Here is a 19,868-nt window from a genome sequence, read left to right on the forward strand (position 1 = left end):
GCCCTGACTGTGGGCTTGGTGTAAGGCTGGAGCCTCCTAGTCATCCTCTGATGAGGACTCCCCCAGCTGAGACCGGAAACGCTTGAAAACAGACTAGGGTCTTGGCAGACCACTTCATAATTTTTTTTGCTGGTGTTCTATCAATCAAAGCACAGAGAAACTTGATATTCTAATAACCATAGTCTTGCCTTTCTAGTGGAATGGACATGATTGGCGATCATGGTTTGGTGACTGTCATGGCCCCATCAGAGGACTCATCAGACGAGGATGACTCGGGAGTAACAGCAGCAGACCCAGAAGCAGCAGACCCAGAAGGAGAAACAGAGGAAACTCCTGAGAACCCAGCTCCTTCTCCCCCTCAGCTGCAGAGCACCCCAGACACAGCTGAAGCCCTTCAGCCAGACGCAGCCAGTGAACAGGATACTCCCCCCTCACCTGCAGAACATAGACAACAGAACGTCAGGCAGAAGAGGGGCAGGCCTGTCTACTTAAGGCCAAAACGCTGATGGCTCACACCTGCTGACAAACCTGCTCCTTAAAAGTCAAACCTTGGCTTCAGCTTGTTGCTGACTACAACATCAGGTATGACCACTGTGTGTCTTCCTATCTCCTGAACTTGGACTGATCTCTCGGCAAACTAGACCCGGACCTTCACTGATGTCTCTTCTGGATTTCTGACTTGGCACGTAAGCTTTGAACGGCCTCTGCCCTTATCTTGCTTCCTCCTTGCTAGCCTGGCAGATTTATAGCCAAGCTGCCAGCTGAGGATTTACAGCCTGGCAATTACCAAGGAATCTCCAGCCCTGCCTGCACCCCCACCGACACTGCTGTCTCAGTGAAAAGCTGACAGTGACTGACAGGGAGATGTTGTGAATTGTGACTGGGGGGATGGTGTGTTTGTACATATTTCTGGACATGTGGGAAGGGATGAGTGATATTGGATGAGTAGCAGGTACTGTATGATTTGTGTTTATATAGTAAATAAGTTGGTAAGACAGAATCTGAGGGTGATGTGTATGTGTTAGTGGAGTGAATCATGCATATTGTGAGACAGGATGTGCCTTTGCAAAAGGGAGGATGAAGAGAGAAGAGATTCCTGACTTACAATGGGATGCTGTTTTTGCTTAAGGGGGATTCTATTGTTTTATTGGGTACTATAGTTTTTAAGTCTCACTCACTCACTTTCACTCACTCACTCACTCACACACACACTATTTAGAGACCGAGAGCCAGTGTGGTGTAGTGGTTAGACTGCTAGACTATGACCTGGGAGACCAGGGTTCGATTCCCCACACAGCCATGAAGCTCACTGGGTGACCTTGGGCCAGTCACTGCTTCTCAGCCTCAGAGGAAGGCAATGGGGAACCCCCTCTGAATACCATGAAAACCCTATTCAAAGGATCGCCATAAGTTAGGATAGACTTGAAGGCAGTCCATTTCCATTTTGGTATTAAGTGTTATGGAAATATATGAAAAAATAAATAAATGTGTTTCTGGCTTAAAATGAAGAAAAATAAAAGCAGGATTCTTTGGGGGAAGTCACGTGTATGGGGTGCGTACCCAGCCCAAGACAAGCCTTCTCTGGGACGGAGTTCTAGACCCAAGGCATCACTACTAAGCCCTCTCCCAAGAGAGGGTCCATAAGGCACAGTGAGGTCTTTCAGATATCCTGGTTCCAAACTGTGACTTAAAGGCAGAGCTTGGAAAAGTTACTTTTTTGAACTACAACTCCCATCAGCCCAATCCAGTGGCCATACTGGCTGGGGCTGATGGGAGTTGTAGTTCAAAAAAGTAACTTTTCCATGCTCTGCTTAAAGGTCATAACCAGCACTTTGAAATGGGCCCCGAAGCAAATCAGAAGCCACTGCATCTGTCTCAAAAAGGGAGACACACACTTCCGAACTGCAGCCCCAGCTGACAATGTAGCCGCCACATTCTGGTGATGTTTCTGGACATATCTGAAAAGCAGCTGCAAGCAGAGTGCATTGCCATACCCCAGACCTAATATAACTGAAGCATGTGTCACCAGGGTTAGATCTGCAGTCTCCAAGGATAGGCATGGATGGCACACTAGCCTAAGCTGTGCAAAGGCACACCTGGCCACAGTCATCACCATCAAGGGACAGATGAGGCCCAGAAGCTAGCCCAAAATTAAGAACAAGGTTCTGCACAGTACTGAATTTAATATAGTTCTATATTCATTGGCAGCACCTTTCTCCATGGCCAAAGTCCTTCTGTTTCATTGAACAAAGGTCCCTGGCAATTTCAAATACAGTAGGGCCCCACTCATATGGCAGATTACATCCCAGACCCTCGCCTAAAAGCAAAACCCACTGAAAAGTGGAACTCATTCAATAGAATGGCACCCGACGCCCGAAAAATGCCATAAAAGCGGAACAAGCGCCATATGAGTGGGGCCTTACTCTAATTGAAAGCTGCCATATTAGCAGAACGCCGCAAAGTGGGCCACCACAAAGCGGGGCCCTACTGTATACGTTTTATTGCTTGCAGCACATTTCATTGCCTATGGCTAGAGAATAAGTAATTGCCCCTTGAACAGCCTGTTTGAATTGCCCCAATGTCAGTTTTGCTTCCTGTGAAGGAGGGAAAGGCTTTAATAGTCCATTTCCTCTTTTCATTTCTTGTCTTTTTGAAAGAGCAAATTGATGTTGGGGCAATTCAGAGAGGCTATTCAGGGAGCCGTTACTCTCTAATCCCCCAGCCAGGATCATTGAGTAGCAAACAGAATGAACCTGAAAAAAGGAATTGTTTCATTTACAGCAGGAGAGAATAACCTTTTTAGCCAACCCTTTTAGGGCCACATGCCACCCTGGGTATGGGCAAAAGTGGGTGTGGCCTCCCTACACTTGCACACAAACCACACACAGCCCCCCAGGAAAGATCAGCTGAGGAGAGGAGCTGCCACCACCTCTCTGCTCATCAAATATTTGACCTGATGGTGAGGGAAGGGGCAATTTGCATCCTGATCAGGGTGCTGGGCTTTGCCTACCCCAGTGGTGTGGCTACTTCATTTCATTTTTCATTTTTGCTGCTGCCACCAAAATAAGGTGGGGTCTTGGTGGAGGCAGAAAAAAATTGCTTGGGGAATTCGAACAGGCCTCCAGCTGGAGGTGATTCACCCCTGATTTATAGTGCTTTGTCTGTCCACGCTGAGCAATCTGGACCCAGCAGCAGAGGACGCAGCAATGGAGTGGCAGTGATCACTTAACCTCCCGACAGCTGAATCGCTGCTGCTTACCAGGAAGAGGAGATACAGGTGTTGGGGAGGTTGACACTGTGCAAGTGCATAAGAAGAGCCAATCCATCACTCCAGCTGCGCTCGCACCACACTGACCTCACTCTTCTTCCTGGTCACCAGCAGCAATTCAGGTGTTGGTCGGTCAGATAAGTGCCACCATTCCACCACACTATCCATCACCGGCTGCAGCTGAATCTATTAATGTTATTATTAAATTTATATCGCGCCCTTACTCCCAAAAGGAGCCATGGCAGCAAACAAACAATGAAACACTAAAAACATCAATAAAACATCTTGAAAAACAAATCATCTTTTTAAAAAAAATCTGCATGTTATTGCCAAACTAATTGCCACACATCAGGTCTGGGGGGAAAACAGCATGGGAGGGAAATCCAGATAAGGCTGGACTGCATCCGGATGTTCCGTAAAAAGTGAACCAACAAACAGGCTGGTGTAGAAGAAACCTGAGGCACTGATGTCTTCCTACAGAAGTGGAATGCAACAACATCAGATTCCCCTCTGCAAGTCCTTGGGGAAAGAGGACATTTGGTGGTCTCCATCAGAGAACATGCTTTACACAACAGCTTTCCCCAACCTGGTGCCCTCCAGACATCTTGGACTACAACTCCCATCAGCCGCGAAGGCACCCAGCTGGGGAAGTTTGCTCTACACAACTTTCACCTCTCCCCACCACCACCCTAGTTCTGCAACAGAAGCTCACCCAGCCACTCAATCAATGTCGTTTTGGAGGAGAAAACAGATTCACCAACATGTAGCATATTATGCTATAAGGTGTACCAAGCCAGCCTAGTTTTACAGCCGTTTTCACCTGAACAGCCTATTATGTGATGCATTATTATGTGACTATAAAAGGTACAACATATTATTAGGTGAAAGAAAGAGGCAGCATTGCCTTCACTTGTTGGTTTCTTGTGCCACACACAAATCTCTATACATTTTAAGTGATCGTAAAGGGCATATTCCTTCTGTATAAAACTGCAACAGGCTGGCTTATGCTTCAGGTTGAATCAGGTAACCGCAAAACCTCAAAAACCATTAATTACATCCCTGCAAATCAAAAGTAATTTAACATCTATTTACAGTGTGCATTTTTGTCATCTGATCTATCAGTGTTTATGATATTTACAGACACAGGTTCTCTCTACGAGAGCTAGAATCTTTAGCATTGTCTAAAGATCTGGACCCTTTTCACACACGAAATCTGACATGAAAAGGAACGTTGAACCTCTCCCTTGTAATCTGCATATATATGAGTGCCCTCAACATGCAGGGCAGAAAGCAGAAGAGGCTCATTTTTTAATTGTGTGCATGTGTAGCTTTGCAAAATAATTGATGACACAGGTAATGCAAACATGGCTCATAGCAGCACCACGCATTGGAACAGGACATCACCTTCTGCATCTTCATTATTTAGGCTTCAATCTTATCCACACTTAACTGAGAGAAAGTCCCATTGAACTCAGTAGGACTCACTTCATCTGAGTAAACATACATAGGATTGGGCTGTTAGTATAATATTTGCATCCATCCGCACTTTCAGCTCAACACTAGAAACCCCAAGATAGGTCACAAGCTGCTGTTGTTGGTGGTGTTGGTGTTGATGGTGTTAGTGTTGTTAGTGTTGTTGTTGTTAATAATAATAATATTTTAAACGCTCAATAAATGCAGACACAATAACATCAAATACACAACAACTACTGCTACAACTGTTATCATCAGCAACCATCCAAAACAACAAAAGAACAGCATGGCAGGCATATAGGCAGAGATACTGAAATGCATCTTGCCCTAACAAGAGAGCAAGTGTGGCATAGTGGTTAAAGAGTAGGACTGGGACCTGGGAGCCCAGGTTTCAAATCCCTGCTCAGCTATGAAGCTCACTGGGTGACCTTCGGCCAGTCACTTTCTCTTGGACTAACCTGCCTCACAGGGCTGTTGTGAGGATAAGATTGGGAGGGACAGAAGCATGCTTGTACACCATCTTGGAGGAAAGGCGGGATATAAATGTAGTTAGTATACAAACCTAATATTATTTTAGAAGCTTGTTAAAAACCGCCTTCTTATTTGGGCATTTACCAGCTATTTTCAGATGCTATTAATTATGCAATGTATGAAAATAATTTTAATTTTTCTGTTTATGTTTTTATATTGTCTTATTTTTGTAAACTGCTCTGCCAGCATTTTTGGTGAAGGGCGTTATAGTAATCTCTTAAACAGCAGAGTAGTGCCAAATGTCGAAGTGCAGGGTCCCTTCATGATAGTCACAGCCACGTTCTAAAATGATACAACCTTCTAAGATTATGGAATAATCTGGCCAGGCTTTCTGCTTCTCTAGCACTGTCACCACTTGACTGTCCTTTCTCACTGACAGAGAAAAAATGGAAATGGACAGCCTTCAACTCGATCCCAACATGGCTACCCTATGAGTAGGGTTTTCATGGTAAACGGTATTCAGAGGGGGTTTACCATTGCCTCCCTCTGAGGCTAGTCCTCCCCAGCTGGCTAGGGCCTGCTCAGCTTGCCACAGCTGCACAAGCCAGCCCCTTCCTTGTCCACAACTGCCAGCTGGGGGGCAACTGGGCTCCTTGAGACTATGCAGCTTGCCCATGGCTGCACAGGTGGCAGGGCACGTAACCCCTGAGCCACTCACTGTGGGGGTGATCTTTGTTGTTGTTGTTATGTGCCTTCAAGTCAATTACGACTTATGACGACCCTATGAATCAGTGACCTCCAAGAGCATCTGTCGTGAACCACCCTGTTCAGATCTTGTAAGTTCAGGGCTGTGGCTTCCTTTATGGAATCAATCCATCCCTTGTTTGGCCTTCCTCTTTTTCTACTCCCTTCTGTTTTTTCAGCATTATTGTCTTTTCTAGTGAATCAGGTCTTCTCATGATGTGTCCAAAGTATGATAACCTCAGTTTCATCTTTTTAGCTTCTAATGATAGTTCTGGTTTAATTTGTTCTGACACCCAATTATTGGTCTTTTTTTTTGCAGTCCATGGTATGCGCAAAGCTCTTCTCCAACACCACATTTCAAATGAGTTGCTTTTTCTCTTATCTACTTTTTTCACTGTCCAACTTTCACATCCATACATAGAGACTGGGAATACAATGGTCTGAATGATCCTGAGTTTAGTGTTCAGTGATACATCTTTGCATTTGAGGACCTTTTCTAGTTCTCTCATAGCTGCCCTCTGCAGTCCTAGCCTTCTTCTGATTTCTTGACTATTGTCTCCATTTTGGTTAATGACTGTGCCGAGGTATTGATGATCCTTGACAAGTTCAATGTCCTCATTGTCAACTTTAAAGTTACATAAATCTGTGGTGATCTTTAGCTGGCCCTTTACACCCAGGAGGCATGAGCGGGGATTTGAACTCACAGACTCTGGACTCCCAGCCAGGCTCTCCTCCCCACTGTGCTGTACCAGCTCCTTACTGTCAGATATATTTCTTGACTGAATTCAGTTTCTACATGTATCTCCGGCTGCCACCAAACTTCTAGATGGGATGCTATCATCAGAATTCACCATCTCTTCTTCTGGAATTACAGGATTCTCACTCTCCACAACTCGTATTAGCATTTCAAAGTAGGAACTAACAGAAACTCCTTTCCCTCTGATTATCTCCAATCAGCAGGAAACGACAAGGAAGCAAGTAAAGAAGACTCTTCTCAGTGGCTAACACATTCCCCTTTCATGAAGATTGTCTCACAAGACGCTGGAGACATAGGGACCCTGCTGGGATCTGGCTCCCAAAAAAGTATGGGGTCTAAGACTGGATAACTACAACCCTGCTCTTAAATAAATAAATATCAAATCAAATTCAGGAATAAATTAATGGAAGTTTTTAATTGGCATCAGACAGCAAGAACAGCCTGGGTGCCACTAGCAAGAAGTCCCATTCCTCGGGGGCCCACTAACAACACCTTGTATGACGGCAGGACATCGATCAGAGCCTCCTCTTAGGGCCATAGTTCACAGGCAGCTTCATATGGGCAGAGGCAGCCCTTCAGATGTCTGGATCCTAAACCACTTTCAAGGTTAAAACCAGCACTTGGAATTGGGCCCAGAAACCAAAATGAGAGAGCCAGTGAAGCTGGTACAATCTAGGGCATTATGCATTCATGGCCAGAAGTCTAGCTGCTGTATTCTGTACCAAATGAAGTTTCTGGAGACTTTTCAAAGGCAGCCTCATGTAGAGTAGGGGTGGAAGGATCTGGCAATTTTGTCTTCTTCAGTTTAATTATTATCATTATTTATTTATTTATTACATTTATATACCTTTTCATCATAGAACCCAAAACCATACATATGGTTCCAGGTGGTCTCCCATCCAGGCACTGACCAGACCCAGACCTGCTTAATATCAGCAAGGTGTTGGCCTCATGTGCCTTCATACCATAGCCTGGGACTAGTTCCTCATTTTTCCAATCTTAAATTCAGTTATTCGCATCTCTACTGAAATGTGCATTTTTTTAAACAAGCACCTCGTTAAAATTCTTCACCAGTTTAGTTCAAATTTCTCCTAACAAACACATTTTTGTGTGCCATTTTTACTAACATACACATTTTTGCAATCATTTTCTCCTAATATAGTACATTTTTGTATGTTACTTTCATTGATATATTCAGTTTCGTGCACACTTTCCCCTAACATACGCATTTTTGTAAACACTGGTTGGGGAACTGCTTTGCAAAATTTAGATAAGTGCAAATTTTGAAGGATGGCTGTGTTTTGGTTTTCATATTGTTTCGGAAAGCGCAGGTTGGGTAGATTCGGCTTTAAACGCAAACTGAATCAAATTTCTCCCCCATTGCCTAGCATAGAGGACTTTCCACTCACACAGATGCATGTGGAGGAGAAACAAAAAGGAAAAGAATAAATGAATAACCCGCCTCCTGTGTCAGAGCAGTTGTCCTCCACTGATTCTAGACTGCCTGTCAACAGCAAGGCTCCATTTAGTTATCATGGCTAACAGCCATGGATTTAAAAGAAAAAACCTACTCCACAATTTTGTCGAAGCCCTTTTGGAAAGCCATCTCCATCTAGAACCAGGGTAGCCAACATGGCACCCTCCAGATGTTGCTGGACTACAGCTCCCTATCATCCCTGACCACTGATCACTTTGGCCAGAGTCGACAGGAGTTGAGAGACCAACAACATCTGGAGGGCACCATGTCATTCCTTCCAGGTCTGTAGCCATTGCCACCTGTTGTGGCAGAAAATGTCACAAGTTAATAACGGATTGCACAAAGAAGTATCGGTGGTGGTGGTAGCAGCGTTGCACGCATAGAACCAGCCGCCACTTGATTTGTAAGGTGAGGTTTCAAAGCAAACAAAAAACTATCAGACTGGAGGGGAAAAGAGAACATATAATGAATGTGTTCATGTTGGAAGTGCCAGAAGACAATTTGCAAGTTTCACTGCAATCACTATCTTTACAGAGTAAAGGTAGCTGCAGTCCAATCAGCGTTTACTCAGAAGTGCCCCCCACTTGGTTTAAGTCAACTAGGTCCTATTCAGAGTAGATGCACTGAAATTAGTGAGTCTATAAGGGAAAAAAACCCAAGCCCAAATTAAGACAATACCTTTATTATAGCAAGCAAAATATCAGCAAACGTGTGCAAGCTTTTGAGTTCCCCCAAACTGCTCCTCATAGCAGATGTTAAGAAAGAAACAGGGGAGGGGGTCAGTGAAAAGGCTGTTGAGGTTAGCCAAGCCATCCAGGTCTGCATCCAATAAGCTTGCGGAGGGAGTGTGGGAGGAGCCAGCAGATATCCAAAGGAGGTGCTTTTATATAGGGTTCATTCACTAGTAAGCATATTTACAGGACTGCAGTCAAACCAGCACATTTACTTAGAAGTGCGCCCCAATGGGTTGAAATCAACTAAGTCCTACGCAGAGTAGACCCACTGAAATTAATGAACCTAAGTTAGTCTTGTCTATTAACTTCAATGGGTCTACTCTCTGAGTAGGGCTAAGCATTGAACACCACCTATTATATTCAATAGTGCTTACTCACAATTAATAGCAGATATGCCCCCAGGGTAGGGATTATGCTCTATTGACCCCAGTAGATCTACCACCTAGTTAACTCAGAAGTCAATCCCACTGAGTTCTCAGGTGTGTACCTGCAAGCACAGTATTGCAAGTGGATCCTATGCATGTTGCCTTGGATTGAATGGGGCTGACCAGCATAACAGACAGATGAGCGGGGGGGGGGGACTGGTCTTCATCTGGGACGTCTGGACCTGACCTAAAGTGAGTCACACAACAACACTACCACCAGCATACAAACAGACAGTAAAAAAAATTAGAAAAGGAGTCCCCAATGCATGTTTGGGTTAAAGGTGGGTCTGGAAAAGCTGAAGTCTACTGGAAGACCAATGGAACTCAACAGGCCTGACCTCTGCCGCTCATGCACTCAGCAGTCAATCCCCTCGATTTCAATGCACTTTAACAAGTCAAGGATCATTTACTCGGGAGGAATCAGTCCCACCTGTGCCCATGGGGCTTTCTCTGAAGTCACTCAGGGTAAGAGAGGGGTGAAGCCTCCTTCAGTTCCTTGAGTTCAGTAGGGCTGTGACTCCCGAGGGAATCTTCGCAAGAATCCTCAATGATAAATAAACCAGAAACTCTTCTTGCAGAATCCAGCCGGAGGTGGCAAAAGATATAAAAAGGGCATTTGATTTAATGAAGGGGGTGGGCAGGGGAGTGAAAGAGAGAAAGCGAGCGAGCTGGCTGCTCCTTTCAAGCAGCCCTAGCCCTTTCAGACGACCATCCCGAGAGGAGGGCTGTTTCCCCTCCGCGATTCCAGCGGCACCATCAGGCCAGGACTTTAGGGCAGGCGTCGAGCCCTACCCCCAGCCGGGGAGACTCGAGGCAGCCTGTCTACGGTACCTCCCCACAGCTGGGAAGCAACGCACACTCCCTTCTCCGGAGTGCCCCTCGCGCCGCACGGCCACGAAATCCAGAGCTCCGCGCGATCTCGCCTGCCCGGCGCCCTTTACCTGCTCGAGCTTTGCGCTGCTCCTCCGCGCGCGCTTCTCGCGCGGCCGGTCGGGGCTGGTGTCCAGGCAGGCGCCGCCGGCTGGTTCCTCATTCCAGGGCAGGCAGCGTCCCGGCAGCGGCCGCCTCGGAGCACCCAGAATAGTCACCGTCCCCCAAGCGCGGCTGCTCTCCTCCCCCGCTCCGGTCCAAAAAGCAATCCGAACGCCGAGGGCACTTTCTGCGCCCCACGACAGCCACACGCCCCTTCCTCCTCCGAGCTCCTTCCCCGGCTTTCCCAACGCGCGGTGACTTTTCGTGCTCTTCTTTTTCTCCTCCTCCTTTTGCCTGCCACGCTTTCCCCCCCTTCTTTCCCGAGCCAATCCGGGACTGAAGGTACGGGGAAATCGGGAAGCACAAGAGGCTGCGCGCTGGGCTTGCTGAGACACGTCGAGGAAGAAGCGGTTGCTGGTTTTACTGCTGCTGCTGCTGCTGCTGCTGTTTTCTCCCCAGATGCGCACAAGTCTGCGCGAGTGGGAGGAGCCCACGCGTGAACGTGAGAACGCCGGGAGCCTGCCGTAGTAAGGGTGCTTCCTCCCAGGCGCTGCCCTGTCCCGCCGGAGCTCCGTCGGAAAAGAAAGCAAGCCAGGTCAGGCTTCCCAGCTGCTGCTCGCCGGCTGTGGAACGGAGGAAGTTGCCTGACGCTGAGGCAAGCCTTTGGTCGGGCTAGCTCAGTGAGACCTACCCCGGGGGTTCCCAAACTGTGGCCCGTGGGCCACCAGTGGGCTGCCAGCTTCATTCATGCGCTCCGGGGCATGCCCACGTTGAGTAATCATATTGATTTCGGTTGTGTTTTTATTGTCTGTTTGTTTGTCTTCTGTTGTGCGGATTAATTCTATGGAATGCAAGTTGAAACAGAATGTAGGAAACAAAAGAAGCATGAAAAATGCCATGAAAACCGCACAGGGTCCAACAGGGAGGAAATCGCTCAGGGCTTGGCCAAGACCATCAGCAGTTTTCAAGTGGTCTGTGGGGAGGAAGTTTGGGGACCGCTTCCCTGCACTGACTGGCAGCAGCTCTTCAGAGTCTCCGGCGGGGACATTCCCAGCCCTAGCTGGAGATGCTGCCGATTGAACCTGGGGCCTAAAGGCCTGTGGGAAGCGATGCTCTGCCACTGAGCTACCTCCCTTCCCACCTCACTCCTCTTCTTCCTGCCCCTGGCAGCCTTATTTTCAAAAAATATTATATTTATATCCCATCTTTCTTCCAAGGAGATCAAGCTGGCGGAAATAGCTCTCCCCCTTTTTATCCTCACAGTAGCCCTGTGCAGTGCCATAACTAGGCAGGTACAACAGGTGCACAGGGCACAGGACGAAGGGGGCCCTGAAATGGATTTGCTGCAATGAAAATTATTTATAAACAATTGTTATATCGTATTTGTTTTATTATTATTATTTTCCCAAAAAAAATTAAGGGGCCCAACAATAAAACCTTACACAGGGCACAAGAAAAGCTAGTTACGCTACTGGCCCTGTGAGGTAAATTAAGCTAAGAAGCAGTGGCTGGCCCAAGGTCGCCCAGGGAACTTCATGGTTCCATGGGGCTTTGAACCCAGGTCTTCCAGATCCTAATCTGACATTTTAACCACACCACCACATTAACTTCCTGCCACGGGCTAGTCTCCTTGTTTGGGCTCCTTCTGGGAGGAAGGATGGGATATAAATTTAATAAATAAATAATTAAAACAAAGAGGTAAGCACAGAGAAACACTTTTGGCATCAGACACTCTTGTCCTGCCCATGTCTGCTTAGAAATAATTTCCCTTTAGTTCACGGGTAAGCCCCACTGAAAAAAATAGATCTCCCTTCTGAGTAAACATGTTGAACAGGGTTGGAGAAGATGTTGGATTGCAATACTCGCCACTCCTGACCGTCGGCAGTGCTGGCTGGGGCTGATACGAGCTGGAGTTCAAGAACGTCTGCAAGGCCACAGGTAAGCTACCACTGATCTAGAGGAACAAAGGAAGTTGCCTGAAGTCAGATCATGGCTCTGTTTAGCTCAATAATGTCAACACGGATGGGCAGCAACTCTCTAGGCTTTCATTTCCAGCCCTACCTGGAGATGTCGGAGACTGAACCTGGGACCTTCTGCGTGCAAGGCAGAAGTTCTACCACTGAGCTGCAGCCCTTCCCCATGTGGGGGTCCCTTGATACTGCAGAAAGCAAAAGAGAGTCCTGTAGCAACCTGAAGAATACCTAATGTGCTATGACATAAGCTAAAGACAAGGTATTCTTCTGTTATTTAAATATGTTCTCTCCCGCCCGCCCCGGTCAATTCTTTCTCTTTCTTTCTTTCTTTCTTGTTTATCAGGTTGCATCCACACCATACATTTAAAGCACATTACTTCCCCCAAAGCATCCTGGGAACTGTCATTTGTTAAGGGTGCTGGGAATTGTAGCTCTGTGAGGGATACAAAACAGATCCCATGATTCTTTGGGGGAAGCCATGACAGTTAAAGTGCTATAAATGTGCTTTAAATGTATGGTGTTAGAACAAAGGTGTTTTTTTTAAAAAAAAAACTGACCAATGGGACAGCCAGACTGGACTTGGAGAAATGGGAAAAAAGTTTTTTAAAAAATCCCTCCTCAAGTCTGATGTCCCAGCATAGGGAAGCTGATTTGCAAATTTAGGCTCACTTTCAGCGAAAATCGAAACCTGGCTTTCTGCCAGGGCTTATTTTGATCTATGGGGTGCCAACAGCTTTTTCAGGGTTCAGCACAATGTTGGTGGATTAGGGCTTCCACCCACCCACCCACTTAGAATGACTGCTGCACATGCCATGTACTGCATTACTGAAAAACAAAAATATTAGAACTTCATTTCATTAATCCGGAGGGCCGCAAGTTCCCTGTCCGTGCTGTATCGAGTAGTATTATCCTCCTTCCCCCAGGATTGCCCATTACACAGGTAAAATCTGGCCCGAGTTAAGCAACCTTCAGCCACGGTTTCAACTGGAGGACTAAACATGTGCTCATCATCACTCAGTGAATTTAGTAGGGATTGGATATACTTAACTTTGAATGGATTGTGCAAACTAACAAGTCTTACTCAATTCCATCAGTATTGTTGTGTTTCCTTTTTCGCAGGGTGAGTGCCTTTGCATGGCAGAAATCCACAACGGAAGCTTTTGTTTTCTACCTGTCATTGCTGCTGCAGTTTAAAGGCACTAAGCTTCTGTCCAGGAAACAGTGGCAGTAGTACCCATGCCAGTCCCATAAAAACCTAGCCTCTTCTTTGTGCCCTTAGGAAAGATGGACAGACATAACAAAATACTTCTTCACACAATGCATCGTTAAACTATGGAATTTGCTCCCACGAGATGCATCCTGGATGGCTTTAAAACAGGATTAGACAAATTAATACGCTACTAGCCAGAATGGCTATGTTCTTGTCGGAGGCCGTATGCTGGGAATCACAAATGCGGAAAGTGCTGTTATGCTCAGGTCCTGCTCTCAGGTTTCCATTGAGGCATCTGGTTGGCCACTGTGAGAATAGAACACTGGACTAGATTGGCCCTTGGCCTGATCCAGCAGGGCTCTCTTTATGTCTTTATGGAAGAAGTGGCAATCTCACATTTTGCAAGGGAGGTGCTGTCAGTTTGGGCATGTCCACGCAGGAGATTCCTACTTTTCCAGTTTGCTGTTTTGCTGAAGCCCTGAGCCAGAAATGCTGGAGTGGTGCTGATATAATCTGTTCATCTTAGCTGTACAGATCTTGGTCCACCGGCTTAATGAACAGCAAGATTGTGGCACAGATACACACATACCACACCATCACCACCACACAAAAGACCCTTCCCAAACCTTGTGACCACAGGATGTTTTGGATTACAACTCCTATCAGCCCCAGCCAACATGGCAGGGCTAGCTGAAGCTGACTGGAGCTATAGTTCAAAACATCTGGAAGGCACCAGGTTGGGGAAGGCTGATGTAGAAAATTGTCTATGATCGGGGTCATACGTGAACACACGCTGTTCATGCTATCCATCCAGAATTTGTGACATTCCACATGCATGTGGAAAGGGATGTGTGTGCTCCTTACTCTGAAGTAAGCTCCTCACTCTATAAACCTAATTTACATATTTATTTATTTATTACATTTATATACCGCCCCATAGCTGAAGCTCTCTGGGCGGTTTACAGCAATTAAAAACATTAAAAACAAATATACAAATCTAAAAACACATTTTTAAAAAACAATTTAACAAGTGACATTAAGGATGTGATTAACAATGTTGTGGGGTTTAAAGAAAAAAAGAAGATACCAGTCATGAGGGGGGAGGGGTAATCAAGATTTCATGTTGAAGCCTTTCCTTCCCAGCCAGTTTCCATGAAGTATTATTTTTACACTGCTTATGGGATAGCCGATCACAGTGCTGGTGAGACCACAGCCCTGCAGCATCTTAATTTTCCAGAGGCATCTACACATACAAATTAGCATATTCAAATTTTCTGCAGATTTGAGGCATGGGCCTGTGCCTCCGAGTCTTTTCAGTGTTTAGGAATGCCTTGAGAAAGTTCAGTTAAAAGGAGAGGTTTCATGCATCTGTAATATGTATATCAGTATGACAAGTACACCAACTTTCTGTCCTCACAGCAGGGTTCTGCACATCCTCAGAATCTTAATGAAATTAACACCTGGCACAATTGGACTGCCAAAATGTTTCAGTGTCATGATCACATGGATGTGGTCTTCATGCTGGGGTGGACAAAAGGCAGCCTTTAAGAATCTGTGCCACCTACTAATCCTGCTTGAAAATACCAGTTTTCATTTAAGTGCCAACCACAAAAGATATTGAGTTATGAGGTTTCCCAGGTTGAAGAGAAGCTTGGAAACTGGATTGGAGAATGCTTTCATTAAATTTTGCACGATTAATATCAACATATCTGGGGCATGGTTGGTGTGCTAATACTCGGAAATGTGTGTAGTGTCACTGTGGTGCTACACCTATAGTGATAATTACTAGCTCTTGAATAGAGCACTTTATCATTCTAGCCAGTCTACTCAGCTGTAATGTAGTGGCAAATTCAGAAGTGCAGGGTCCCTTCATGATAGTCACACCACACACCATCTTTTCCACTTTCCCTCATCTCCCTTCCTCTCCCTGCCATCTCACAGGTCCACACTCCACTACAACAAATGTCTTTAGGAGTCAATCAGCATGAAAGTGGAGGCCACTTTGTGTTTGCTGCTGAGAAGAGTCTTCTCAGTGGCTGACTCATCTCGCTTTGTTCTGATTGGCTCCAATCAGCATGAAAGGACAAAGACTCTTCTCAGTGGCTCCTTTTTCATGCTGAATGGCTCATACATAAGGATCTGGCTGGGGCCTTGTTCCCAAAAAGTAACGGGACTGCAACACACAGCCTCACAGCCCCAGATGACTACACCCCTGCTACCAGTCTACTCAGCATTCATATGTGGCCCACTTGTGTTCATAGGACAGATTTGAAGAACATCAGCTTGTTACGGCAACAACTGCATTGCTGTTTTGTGAGCCTTCAGTGGGAAGAAACTGCTGCCCATCTGCCTCTTGAAGAGGTCTTTCAGAAATCTTACTGGTTCTTCATCCCTTCTTCCCCAGATCAACGGCTTAACTATCTATTATAGCATCCAGCAGTCCATGGGGAGGGTCGGATTGCTCCAGCCCTCAGAAGATCGCCATCCCTGCTCTAGAGCTTGAGGCCTGGGTGAACTAACTGGGATAGTTCCATGTTGTTGATTCAAAATGTCTTTAAACCGGACCATTGCAAAATGTCAGAACCTGTCAATCTCCTTTCCAAACCTTCCGATTACAGCTATATGCAAAATATGGCACTTCCTGCCATAGGATGCCAGCTGCAGCTCAAGCGAGACACACCTTCCAAGCATTTTCTTCTTCCTTGCCCAGCAAGCCAGCTCACCACCCTTGAGGCTTTTCCCCCCAAAGCATTCACTGCCTCCTTAATCCGATTTCATCCTTTTAATGTTAGGAAACACACACGCCTCACACTCCCTTTGGGACAGGTGTTTCCAAATTCAGCCTTCTCCATCCCAGCCACACCTTACAATCAGCTGCATCAGGAATGCCTGAGTGTGCCCAAGCTGCAGGGCTCACCCTGAGCAGGGCTCAGCTGTAAAACCCTGGATAAGGCCATTTGTTTGGGCTTGAGTAGAATCGCTTTTTCCCTTTCTACTAGGGATTGAAGGATCTGTCAATTTCGTTCTCTCAGTTTCTCATTCGGAAATCCAGTTCTCCACATTTTGGCAATAATTTGAAAATTATTCAGCATGTTAGTGCAAATTTTTCCTAATAAACACACACTTTTGTGTGCAGTTTTGACTAAAATACACATTTTCCAAGCAATTTCTCCTAATACATTTTTGTGTGTTTTTCACTAATATATTCATTTTATACACATTTCCCCCTAATATATGCATTTTTGTAAACATTGGTTGATTGGAGAACTGCATCATAAAATTCGGATAACTGCAAATTTTGAAGGATGAATGGGTTTGGGTTCTTTGTTTCAGAACGTGCAAGTTAGATAGATTTGGCTTTAAATGCAAACTGAATTGAATTTCTCCCCCATTCTTCTACATCTCTCTAGAAGCTCCCAAGAGAACAGAATGTGAATTCTAGGATGCTTTGACCTCCAGCCGATCGTTTTGGAAATAAAGCTCTACTATGTTTGAAATTTGGGTGTACCAAGCAGAATTCTTTCCCTCATCTTTGGTTAAAATATAATAACATTGCCATTCTGTTCCTCCTCTTGGCACTAGGGATGGGGAATAAATTCTATTCAGATCATATTTAAAGGCAAATTTACTGAATTTGCATTTTCCAAAACGATACATGAACCAAAACACAACCAACCTTCAAAATTCACACTTCTCCAAATTTTGCAATATGGTTCTCCAGCCAAATAGTGTGTACAAAAATTCATATACTAGGCCCGGTAAAGTATGTATATAAATGCATATATTGGTGAAAATCACATGTGAAAACCATTATATTAGGAGAAATTGCTTTGCAAAATTGTCTACATTAAGCCAGAACACTTGAAAATTGCTGGGGGTCTTCATAGACTACCTATTGTAGCAACTGTAATATTAATAATAATAACATAAATATTTATTTTTACCCCACCCTTTTTCCAAAACTGGAACTCAGGGCGGCTTACAAATAAAAACTACACATAGGTAAAAAAACATACAAAAATATACAATTAAAATAGAATTAAACTATTCATGACATTAAAACCATGAAACATACACTTAAGATACTAAGACAATTTAAAACATAGGACCATAGAGCAATACAACAGACCTTATGAGGCCCTATCTTAAACATCTTCTAGTCCAAAAGCCTGTCAGAATAAAAAAGTCTGTGCCTGGCGACAGAAGGATAGCAAGGAAGGGGCCATTCGTGCTTCCCTAGGAAGAGAGTTCCAGAACCTGGGGGCAGCCACCGAAAAGGCCCTATCTCACGTCCCCACCAATCACACTTGCGAAGGTGTTGGGACTGAGAGAAGGGCCTCACCTGAGGATCTCAACGCCTGGGCAGGCTCACACTGTAATGTGTTGCCCTGGCTGTATAATCTTTAAGTTTAATTTTATTGCTTATTTTATTTCTTAAGTATCTAATTTTACTGTATTACAATTTGAATTCCATAGCATACCATTCTATAGTAATACAATTCCATAGAAATACAATAAAATAAAATATAAGAAATGGGAGAAGCGATAAAAATGCAATTAAAAATCAATATAAATATTTAAGGCAGTGGCTGTGCCATCTCCTGTCTTCAACCACAAATCCACAGACACACCACAGACCACCTGAATGAAGCTCACAGGCCACTGGTGGTCCATGGATCACAGCTCAGGAACCCCACCTTAGTCACTCTCTGTTCTCTGTACTGTGCTGGATCTCAGCAGCTTCTTCACAGTTGCACTATTAGTGACATAATCTTTGCCTGGGTATATCTATCTTCACTTGCAGAAATACTTAGGCCCTGGTCTTGCCCTGGTGGAAAAATTCTTATCAGATTTAATGATAAGATCAGGGGAGGATGTTGCTTTACATCTTGCAAATGAACTATTGCCACACTGGTTCGATGCTTACACCAGGAACCTCCATCTGTAGTTACACCTCCGGACTATACAGGAGAGAAGCCCTATTATTATTGGAACTTGTTGCTTTTACGTTATTGTTAGTTTTTATTGTTAGTCTCTTAATGTTTTGATGTTTACATGTTCTGCTTTGTACGTCGCTTAGAGTGGCTGACAATTCAGCCAGATAAGCGACTAATAAGTCGAATAGATAATGATAAAAATAAAAGCAAGGTCCCTGGCACAGGTAAAAATAAGCACCATTTATTTTTAAAACAATTGGTATATAAAAACAAATATAACAGTTCGCCAGGATAGTTGGTGGATGAGGTCCTCTGCAGAAGGAGAGGCAACAGTCCAGTTGGAGCAGGCCCTGGTATCTTCTTTGTGTTCTTCCCTCTTTCTCTCCTGAAATCCTTCCCATGGAGTAGTTAGTGGCAGATAGCCCTGTTGGGGATGTGGCGGGGGAGCGAGGAGTCCAGCTGCAGCAGCCTCCATGGTGGTCTTTGCCTGCCTGCCTGCCTGCCTTCCTCCCTCTCCAGGAATTTTCATTAAACTGGCCTTTGAAGCCGCCACTGCCTCTACATTAGGAGTAGCCAGATGATGTTGGACTTCAATTCCCATCAGCCCCAGCCAACATGGCTAATGGTCAGGGATGACAGGAGTTATAGTCCAACGGTATCTGGAGGGCACCACATCGGCTGCCCCTGCTCTCTAAACACACTGCAGAGACTTAAGACAGGAATCCTAAACCCCATGGATGCCCCAACTAGCACAGACAAGAATGGCTGGTGACATTCCCGAACAGGAGCTGGAGGGCCTAGAATCACAGAGGAGTCATTCCTTGAGTGGGGCAGCACCTGCACTCTGGAACTCTCTGCCTGTTGACATAAGGCGGGCACCTTCATTACACTGATTTAGGTGCCTGCTGAAAACTTCTCAGCAAGTCTATCCGGACATATAAGATTTAGTTACATTTGTTTTAAATGTTTTATTGGTTTTATCTTTTTTTAAAAATGATGGTTTTACATAAGTTGTTTTTTAATTGGTTTGTGTATTTTAGTATTTTTTTAAATATCATTGGACCTTTATACTGCAAGGAGATATTTGTTTTGTTTTCAGCAAGTGGTTTATAAATTTTCTAAATAAATAAACAGAATATTAGAGTCCAAAGGTTTCTTTGTGGTCATCTAGTCTAACCCCATGTTCAGTGCAGGAATCTTGCAACTATGGAATCCTTGACGGCTGCAAAGCCTCCATGGGCCTCCTGCTTGGCTATCTGTCTCTCTCAAGCTGCATTGCCACCTGCTTTCAGCTGCCCCGAGCTGATGAGAGATGTAGTCCAGCTGGGAGATGTAGTCCAACAACATCTGGAGGGCACCAGGTTGGCAAAGACTGACTTAGGCACTCATTGGGATTTCTGAGCAAATATGCATAGGATTGGAATGAA

At 45.1% G+C, this 19,868-nt stretch overlaps 1 protein-coding gene across 2 annotated transcripts in view; it reads right to left on the reverse strand.

Annotated features, from left to right (window-relative positions):
* ARHGEF9 (Cdc42 guanine nucleotide exchange factor 9) overlaps positions 1 to 10,874 on the reverse strand; it is a 290,941-nt gene extending 280,067 nt beyond the window's left edge. The window contains exon 1 of one of the 2 annotated variants that reach the window (XM_061598283.1): positions 10,291 to 10,874. The gene's annotated coding sequence lies outside the window, so the exon portion shown is untranslated. The remainder of the gene's footprint in view (positions 1 to 10,290) is intronic. The other variant, XM_061598284.1, reaches the window with a different exon arrangement.
* Between the last annotated feature and the right edge of the window lie 8,994 nt (positions 10,875 to 19,868).

This window comes from Rhineura floridana, chromosome 16, assembly GCF_030035675.1.
Source record: "Rhineura floridana isolate rRhiFlo1 chromosome 16, rRhiFlo1.hap2, whole genome shotgun sequence".
NCBI lineage: Eukaryota > Metazoa > Chordata > Lepidosauria > Squamata > Rhineuridae > Rhineura > Rhineura floridana.